Source organism: Artemia sp. Qi Xiang Cuo, unplaced genomic scaffold, assembly GCF_049724085.1.
Source record: "Artemia sp. Qi Xiang Cuo unplaced genomic scaffold, ASM4972408v1 HiC_scaffold_3007, whole genome shotgun sequence".
Lineage (NCBI taxonomy): Eukaryota > Metazoa > Arthropoda > Branchiopoda > Anostraca > Artemiidae > Artemia > Artemia sp. Qi Xiang Cuo.
In genome coordinates, this window is record NW_028300402.1 from 102,420 (window position 1) to 111,723 (window position 9,304).

Here is a 9,304-nt window from a genome sequence, read left to right on the forward strand (position 1 = left end):
CATCCCAAACTATAGGTTTCAGACAACAAACACCTATGAAAGGCTAAGAAATTCAGCTCAGAAAAGTAAAAAGTAGCAAACCACTCATCCCAAATCAAAGGTTTAAGTCAACACACACCAATGAAAGACTAAGAAATCTAACTCAGACAAGCCTGAAATAGTATTTTACATAACTCAAATCATAAGTTTCAGACAACATTCACCTATGAAATACTAAGAAACCTTAGCTCAGAAAAGCCTGAAATAGCCAACTACTCATCCCAAACTAGAAGTTTCAGACAACAAACACCTATGAGTGACTATGAATCCTAGCTCTGAAAAGTCCAAAAAGCAAACTATATCTCCCAAATCATAATTTTCTGAAAGGACACACCTATGAAAGGCTAAGAAATCTAGCTCAGAAAAGTCAAAAATAGCAAATTAACCATCCCAAATCATAGGTTTCAGTCAACACACACCTACGAATGGCTAAGAAATCCTGCTCAGAAAAGTAAAAAAATAGCAACCCACACACCCCAAATCATCGGTTTCAGTCACCACACACCTATGAAAGACTAAGAAATCCGGTTATGAAAAGTCGAAAATAGCAAATTACATATCCCAAACCATAGGTTTCAGACAACACTCACCTATGAATGGATACGAAACCTAGCTCATAAAAGTCAAAAATAGAAAACTAGTCATCCCAAACTATAGGTTTTAGACAACAAACACCTATGAAAGGCTAAGAAATCCAGCTCAGAGAAGTCAAAAGTAGCAATCAACCCATCCCAAATCATAGGTTTCGGACAACACACACCTATGAAAGACTAAGAAATTCAGCTCAGAAAAGTAAAAAATAGCAAACTACATATCCCAAATCATATGTTTCAGTCAACACACACCAACGAAAGACTATGAAACCTAGCTCATAAAAGTCAAAATATCAAACTACTCATCCCAAACTATTGTTTTAATAAATCATTATAATATTAAATACTAGACAACATTATCTCATAAAAGTCTGAAATATAAAACTACACATCCCAAATCATAATGTTCTAACAGCACATACCTAAGAAAGACTAAGAAACCTAGCTCAGAAAAGTCAAAAATAGCAAACTAAACATTCCCAAATCATAGGTTTCAGACACCACACACCTATGAAAGATTAAGAAATCCAACTCAGAAAAGCCCGAAATAGTAATTTACATATCCCAAACTATAGGTTTCAGACATCATTCACCTACGAAATACTAGGAAAGCTTAGCTGAGAAAAGTCTGAAATAGCCAACTACTCATCCCAAACCCGAAGTTTCAGACAACAAACACCTATGAGTGACTAAGAATCCTAGCTCTGAAAAGTCCAAAAAGCAAACTACACCTCCCAAATCATAGGCTTCAGTCAACACACACCTACGAATGGCTAAGAAATCCAGCTCAGAAAAGTCAAAAATAGAAAATTAACCACCCCAAATCATAGGCTTCAGTCAACACACACCTACGAATGGCTAAGAAATCCAGCTCAGAAATGTCAGAAAATAGCAACCCACACATCCTAAATCATAGGTTTCAGACACCACACACCTACGAAAGACTAAGAAATCCGGTTATGAAAAATCGGAAATAGCAAATTACATATCCCAAATCATAGGTTTCAGACAACACTCACCTATGAACGGCTAAGAAACCTAGCTCAGAAAAGTCAAAAATAGCAAACTAGTCATCCCAAACTATAGCTTTCATACAACAAACACCTAGGAAATGATACTTAAACAATCTCAGAAATGTCAAAAGTAGCAATCCACACATCCCAAATCATAGGTTTCAGACAACACACACCTATGAAAGACTAAGAAATCCAGCCCAGAAAAGTCAAAAATAGCAAACTACATATCCCAAATCATCTGTTTCAGTCAACACACACCAACGAAAGACTAAGAAACCTAGCTCAGACAAGTCAAAAATAGCAAACTACACATCCCAAACTATTGGTTTCAGACAACATTCACCTAGGAAATACTAGGAAACCTTTGCTCAGAAAAGCCTGAAGTAGCAAACTAAACATCCCAAAACATAGGTTTCAGACAACACACATCAACGAAAGACGGGTGCACGGGGGGGGGGCACAGGGCGGGCCTGTGGGGGGCCGGAGGGACATTTGGGGACCGGTGGGCCTTTGGGGCACAGGGAGGGCCTTTGGGGGTCCGGAGGGACATTTGGGGGCCGAGGGAGGGCCTTTGGGGGTCCGTTGGTCCTTTGGGAGCTCGATGGGCCTTTGGGGGGCCCGGGGGTGTCCTTTGGGGGTCTGGGTGGGCCGTTTGGGGCGCCGGTGGCCCTTTGGGAGCTGGGGGGGCCGTTGTGGCACAGGGAGGGCCTTGGGGTGCCTGGGGGACATTTGGGGACCGGTGGAGGGCCTTTGGGACCCGTTGGTCCTTTGGGAGCTCGATGGGCCTTTGGGGGGGGGGGGAGGGGGATGTCCTTTGAGGGTCTGAGGAGGGCGTTTGGGTGGCTGGGGCTCTATGGGACCTTGGGAGACCTTTGGGGCCGGTGTAGGGCCTTTGGGACCCCGTTGGTCCTTTGGGAGTTCGATGGTCCTTTGGGGGGCCCGGGGATGGCCTTTGGGGGTCTGGGTGGGCCTTTGGGGGCGCCGGTGGCTCTTTGAGAGTCCGGGGGACCTTTGAGGACCGGGGGAGGGCCTCTGTGGTCCGGGGGGCCCTTGGGGGGTCCGGGGGCCCTTGGAGGCCCAGCGGAGGGCCTTTGAGGGTCTGAGGTGGGCGTTTGGGGGGCTGGGGCTCTTGGGGTGCTTGGGGGACCTTTGCGTACCGGGGGGGTTCCTGGGGGGGTGGGTGGGGCGATCGGAACCCTTTGTGGTTGGGGTAGAGGACCTCACAACACTGTTCAAATGGAACTTGTGTATTATAACGACCACAGAGTTTCACCCTCAAATTCTCTTCTAAAACCTTTCTTAAAATCTTCTTTCAAATGGCTCAAACTGTTTCGCCAAAATAATCCCATAAAATGGATAAAACGATTTCACCCAAATAATCCCTAAACGTAATTTCAGCGTGTTCCTTTTGTTTGGCATCTCTGCGCTAACGCATTTCAAATTTCTAGGAAACCCTTCCTACGTTAATCTCTTCATCTCATAAATTTTCCTAGCTAAACTATTAGGGTTTCGTTTGAATATCAATTTATCTCTCCGACTTAAAGCTCCGTGAAGCCGTATTTAAAAATAGAATTTCTATCTCTTTAGACTCCCGCATAATTCCAAGATAACAAGTGATGTCAATTATAATTCCTGACACTAGAGATCAATGAAGCCCTATTTAAAAATAGAATATTAATTTTTCTCTCTGTCCTAAAGAATGTTTATCCCTCAGACCTAAGATTAAAGAAGCCTTAATGTTTCTTAATTCTCCCCTTCGTGAATCACTAATTTCCCCTAGCGATTATGTAAATCAAGTTCACAGGTGCTATTTCTCAGGTTAAGCTAACCAAACAACAATGAAGCCATGTTTGTTTCTTAATTCCCCCCTTCCTCAGACCTAAGATTAAAGAAGACTTAATGTTTCTTAATTCTCCTCATCGTTAATCAATACGGTCCCCTAGCTAGTATGCAACGAATTGTCAAATTAGAGAGGTAAAATGATAAGCGAAACTTTCATAAATGTATCCAGGATTTTTAATAAATTAAAACAGTATAATTTCAGCTGATTAATTAATCCAGCATGTGTAGTGATTCTCACATACGTGCATCAATAATTTCCCCTAGCGATTATGTAAATCAAATTCTCGGAAATTCACTTCCCCCTCGAGTCCTAGATCAATAACATTGCTCCCGTTAGAATTCAATGCGCATGTGCAACCTTCGCCCCGGAGTTATTACACATAAAAACATCAAATAAATCGACCTTGGAAAAAGAGGTCATTGACCCCATTAACCACGTGTTCTCCCTAGGGAGGCTATGCCCATATATGGAGCCCCGTCCGTATTCTATGCCCATATAAGGAGTCCCGTCACGAGCTCATGATAGGGTTCTACTACTGCCCCCTTCCTAAACTGTAAATAAAAACCAAAAGCCTACTGCGTCATTGGCGCTTAACTGAAAGCGAATTATATTACAAATATTTTCTTTTCCAGTTCTTACAGAATTAAAGATGAAAATAACATTACAGTGAAATAAATTCTTGAACTGATGGGTCTTTCAACAATTAATATCATTATACATAAATTACTCAATTTTATTTTGTTTATACTTCTCAATACTGAAAATTACGAAATGATATTACAGAACAGCCCCAATGCCACATGCGTTTTTTAACTGCGGGGAACTTTAAAATTTTTATTGGCGGAATTTGGGGATAAAGGGGCTTTGGGGGTGGGGGCTCTTGAACCACCCTACACGGTTGAAACTTAAAAACTCACAAAGAAAAGAAAATCAAAACAAAACCTATACCTGTTAAGTGTTTACATGCATTCCTCCTCACTTATACTTAGATTTATCAAGGGCCTAACTTACACAGCAGGCCCTTTGGTAGAAGGTTGCTATATTAACACTCGCGTTGTCGGGGTCTGGTCTTTAAAAGATATGATCCTCTCAAAGTGCTTCCTGGATGGGTATAAGGAAAAAAGGGTGTGGAGGGGGGGGGGGGGCTGGAGGAGGGGGTTACTCGGAAGAATCTTTCCGTGGAGGATGTTTCTTTGGGGTAAGGGACATTTCTATGAACGGGGCACCAGATTTCCAAGCATTATTTAAAAAACGATCAGAAATTAAATTAAAAAAAAAAACAAGTTTTTTCAACTGAAAGTAAGGAGCAACATTGTAACTTAGAACGAACAGAAACTATTACGTATATGAGGGGGTTCGCCCCCAAGTCAATACCTCGCTCTTTACGCTACAGTTTTTTTTAGTGCTTTCAAAAGAGCTATCTATTCTAATTAAACGGCCTTTTTTCTATCTAGAAATCAACTATCTAGAACAAAATGGCTATCTCAAAATTTTGATTGGATGTGTTTGGGGAAATGGTAGGCGTGGAAGGGGTGTTAGTTACCTTTCAATAACTTTTGACCCTTAAAAAAGGGCACTAGAAGTCTTGATTTCCAATCGAATGCGCCCCCTTTGAAGTTTAAACGCCGACCCCTTCCATATGAAGTGCCTATGGGGAAAACAATAATAATAATAAAACAGTGGGGCCGTATGGCCTTTGCCATAGGCTTTAGAGCCAATGCTTTAGCGGACCTTCTGAAAATCCCCCTTCATGATCTAAAATTCATAAGTGTTTTTATTATGGTAAACACTTAACCAGATAGGGATTTTTAGATGATTAAACCTAATTATTATTTTTATTTGTATTGAATGCTTATGCAAAGCTTAAGAAATATTCAAATATGCCTCACTTGTAGAAGAAAATGGTCTTGTTTTTTGAAAAAATTTTACAACAAGAGAAATGATGTTGTTACATAGTTCCATAGTAGGCTGAGCAGCCAGCAGACAACAGACTAGGCTAAAGCACACTTGCAGATGCAAGTTCACTGTGGTGAAAAGCTATAAAATCTTACCCTTCTTTTTTTTTCATTTTTGTTCCTTCGTCCCCGCAAAGCAAATTCTCATCGTCATTTAACACCGTTGCTATGTCAGCCAGGAAAGTGCTAAAGTTGAATTAATGATCCGGGGACAATATATCTAAGGGAAATAAAAAAAGAGAAAGTTAGCATTTTCATTATTTGGATGTGCGTTTGCTCTGAACAACTACCTGCACATATATTTTGGTTCTTAGTCGTAGAGATGCCTTATTGACTCCCACGAGGACAATACCCCTTCGAATCCCGATCCGGACACTTTTTTTTAAAACTCCCACGAGGACCACGTGGTTTATGGTCCTAATATGGGCATAGAGTCCCTAGGGGAAATGGATTTCTGAGAAATTGATTGCGTAATCAATGTGTGTCATTGACCTAAATTTCCAAAGGTGTTGTTGTTGTTGTACGTGCACGCTGTAAGAGAATGTCAAGGTCAATGTTGCTGTTGTTGTAAGTGCAAACTCTCAGCGAATGTTACGAGTTTCCAGCAATTTGGAACACCTGTGCTGTCGACCTCAATTTCCCTTTCGTGAATCAATAATTCCCTTTAGAAACAACAAGTTAATTCCCCTTTCTTGACAGATTAATCAACCATTGACATTATCTGTAAGAATTTAACAATTTTTGCCTAGAAATGATTCTCCGGGAATAGATCCAAGTCATTACTGTCTTTACATCGGAAACAACTCTACTGGTCGAACTCCAAAAGATATTAATAACCAAACGCCATGGAAACAATTCTCCAAGAAACATCTTAGCGATGAATTGTTTTAGCGCGGGAATCAGGTTTCTTAATAATTTGAAATGTGTCAGCGCAGAGATGCCAAACAAAAGGAACACACTGAAATTACGCTTAGGGATTATTTGGGCCAAGCCGTTTTAGCCATTTTATGGAATTATTTCGGCGAAACAGTTAGAGACATTTTAAAAGATGATTTAAAAGATGATTTTAGAAGAGAATTTAAGGGTGAAACTCTGTGGTCGTTATAATACACAAGTTGTATTTTAACAGTGTTGTGAGGTCCCCTACCCCAACCCCAAAGGGTTCCAATCCCCCTACCCCAACCCCGAAGGATGCCCCCGGTGCTCAAAGGTCCCCCAACTTCCCAAAGGGCCCCCGGACCCCCAAATGCCCTCCCCGGGCCCCCAAAGGTCCAGAGGGCTCCCAAAGGGCCCCTCGGCCCTAAAGGGCACCCCAGACCCCCAAAGGCCCTCACCCGGTCCCCAAAGGTCCACCGCGCTCCCAAAGGACCAATCGGCCCTAAAGGGCCCCCCAAGACCCCCACAGGCCCTCTCCAGACCCCCAAAGGCCCTCCCCGGACTTCCACAGGCCCACCCCCCGACCCCAACGGTCGACCGGGCTCCAAAAGGGTCACCCGGCCCTAAAGGGCCCCCCCAGACCCCCCAAGGCCCTCCCGCACCCCCCAGGCTCCTGAGCCCCCATTTTTTAATACTTTTTTATTGCTTTATTATATCTTTTCAGAACAAGTTCTTTTCTTAATGTCCTTCCTAAACCCATTTTACAAGTTGAAGTACCCATCCTTTACACCCACAACTTTACTTTACAGCTTTTTGGATACCTCAACACCAAGAAATACCTTTCAAGAAGCATTTCAGAGCAACTTCTTTTCTTAGTGACCGTCCTAAACCCATTTTACAACTTGAAGTACCCGTCCTTTTCACCCACAACTTTACTATAATGCTTTTTTGGATACCTCAACACCAAGAAATACTTTTCAAAAAGACATTTCAGAGCAAGTTCTTTACGTAATTCCCCTCCTAAACCCATTTTCCAACTTGAATCATCCATCCTTTTCACCCACAACTTTACTTTACAGCTTTTTGGATACCTCAACACCAAGAAATACCTTTCAAAAAGCATTTCAGAGCAACTTCTTTTCTTTATGTCCCTCCTAAACCCATTTTCCAACTTGAAGTTCCCATCCTTCTCACCCACAACTATACTTTACAGCTTTTTTGGATAAATCAACACCAAGAAATACTTTTCAAAAGACATTTCAGAGCAAGTTCCTTTCTTCATAGCCCTTCTAAGCCATTCTCCAACTTGAAGTACCCATCCTTTTCACTCACAACTTTACTTTACAGCTTTTTGGATACATCAAAACCAAGAAATGCATTTCAAAAGGAATTTCAGAGTAAGTTCCTTTTTTAATGTCCCTACTAAACCCATTTTCTATCTTGAAGTACCCATCCTTTTCACCCACAACTTTACTTTACTGGTTTTGGATACCTCAACACCAAGAAATACTTTTCAAAAGACATTTCAGATCAAGTTCCTTTCTTAATGTCCCTTCTAAGCCCATTTTACAAGTTGAAGCATCCTTCCTTTTCACCCACAACTTTACTTTACAGCTTTTTGGATATCTCAACACCAAGCAATACTTTTCAAAAGGCATTTCAGAGCAAGTTCCTTTCATAATGTCGCTCCTAAACCAATTTTACAAGTTGAAGCATCCGGCCTTTTCGCTCAAAATTTTACTTTACAGCTTTTCGAATGACTCAAAACAAAGAAATACAATTCAAAAGGCATTTCAGAGCAACTTATTTTCTTAATGTCCCTGCTAAATCTATTTTATAGTTTGAAGTACCCATCCTTTTCACCCACAACTTTACTTTACAACTTTTTGGATACCTCAACACCAAGCAATACCTTTCAAAAGGAATTTCAGAGTAAGTTCCTTTCTTAATGTCCCTTCTAAACCCATTTTACAAGTTGAAGAATTCTTCCTTTTTACCCACATATTTACTTTACAATTTTTTGATTCTTTTGAATGCGCCAATACCAGTCAATAATTATCAAAGATACTTCAGAACGAGTTCTTTTCAAAATATCCATACCACACTCATTTTACTAGTTTAAGTGTTATTCATTTTCATCCGAAGCTTTACTTTACTGAATTTTGAATACTACAATATAAAGCAACACTTTTAAAATACATTTCAGAGCAAAGTCTTTTCTTAATATCCCTTCTAGATCCATTTTACAAATTGAAGTACCCATCCTTTTCACCCAAAACTTTACTTTACAGCTTTTAGGATACCTCAACACCATGCAATACTTTTCAAAAGGGCATTTCAGAAAAAGTTCTTTACGTAATTCCCTTCCTAAACCATTTTTACAAGTTGAAGCATCCATCCTTTTCACCCACAACTTTACTTTACAGCTTTTTGGATACCTCAACACCAAGAAATACCTTTCAAAAGACATTTCAGATCAAGTTCCTTTGTTAATGTCCCTTCTAAACCCATTTTCCAAGTTGAAGCATCCATCCTTTTCACCCACAAATATACTTTACAGTTTTTTGGATACCTCAACACCAAGAAATACCTTTCAAAAGACATTTCAGAGCAAGTTACTTTCTTAATGTCCCTTCTAAACCCATTTTCCAACTTGAAGCATCCATTCTTTTCACTCACAACTTTACTTTACAGCTTTTTGGATACCTCAACACGAAGAAATACTTTTCAAAAGACATTTCAGAGCAAGTTCCTTTCTTAATATCCCTTCTAAACCCATTTTACAACTTGAAGCATCCTTCCGTTTCACCCACAACTTTACTTTACAGCTTTTTGGATACCTCAACACCCAGAAATACCTTTCAAAAGGGCATTTCAGAACAAGTTCTGTACGTAATTCCCTTCCTAAACCATTTTTACAAGTTGAAGCATCCATCCTTTTCACCCACAACTTTACTTTACAGCTTTTTGGATACCTCAACA